Here is a 476-nt window from a genome sequence, read left to right on the forward strand (position 1 = left end):
ACAGATGCTTCGGTAGCAGCAGCAGCAGCAGCAACGAAAGGAGCAGCAATCCTGCTCTTCAGCAGCAGCAGCATCAGCATCAAAAGCATCAGCAGCAGCAGCATCAGCAGCATCAGCAGCATCAGTAGCATCAGCATCAGCAGCAACATCAGCAGCAGCATGAGCAGCACCAGCAGCAGCATCAGCAGCAGCACTAGCAGCAGCATAACAAAAATAATAAAAAGAGTGAGTTGCTGCTGCAGCCTGCATGCATACCTGAGTGTATTGGGTTGAATAGAAGTAATTTCAACTCTGCAGCATTTGGCTGCTTTCTCTCCATAACGAAGAGGACGACGAAAGGTGCCGTGTGTTGCTGGGGGTGTAGCGGGTATCCACTGTTAAGAAATTGCAGTGTACATACACCTCAAAAAAAAAAAAATAAATGCATGCAAAGCAGCAGAAACAAATCATAAATACAGAAAAAGAAAAAAAAAAAA

This window comes from Eimeria mitis, genomic scaffold, assembly GCF_000499745.2.
Source record: "Eimeria mitis Houghton genomic scaffold, Emh_scaff2645, whole genome shotgun sequence".
Taxonomy (NCBI): Eukaryota; Apicomplexa; class Conoidasida; order Eucoccidiorida; family Eimeriidae; genus Eimeria; species Eimeria mitis.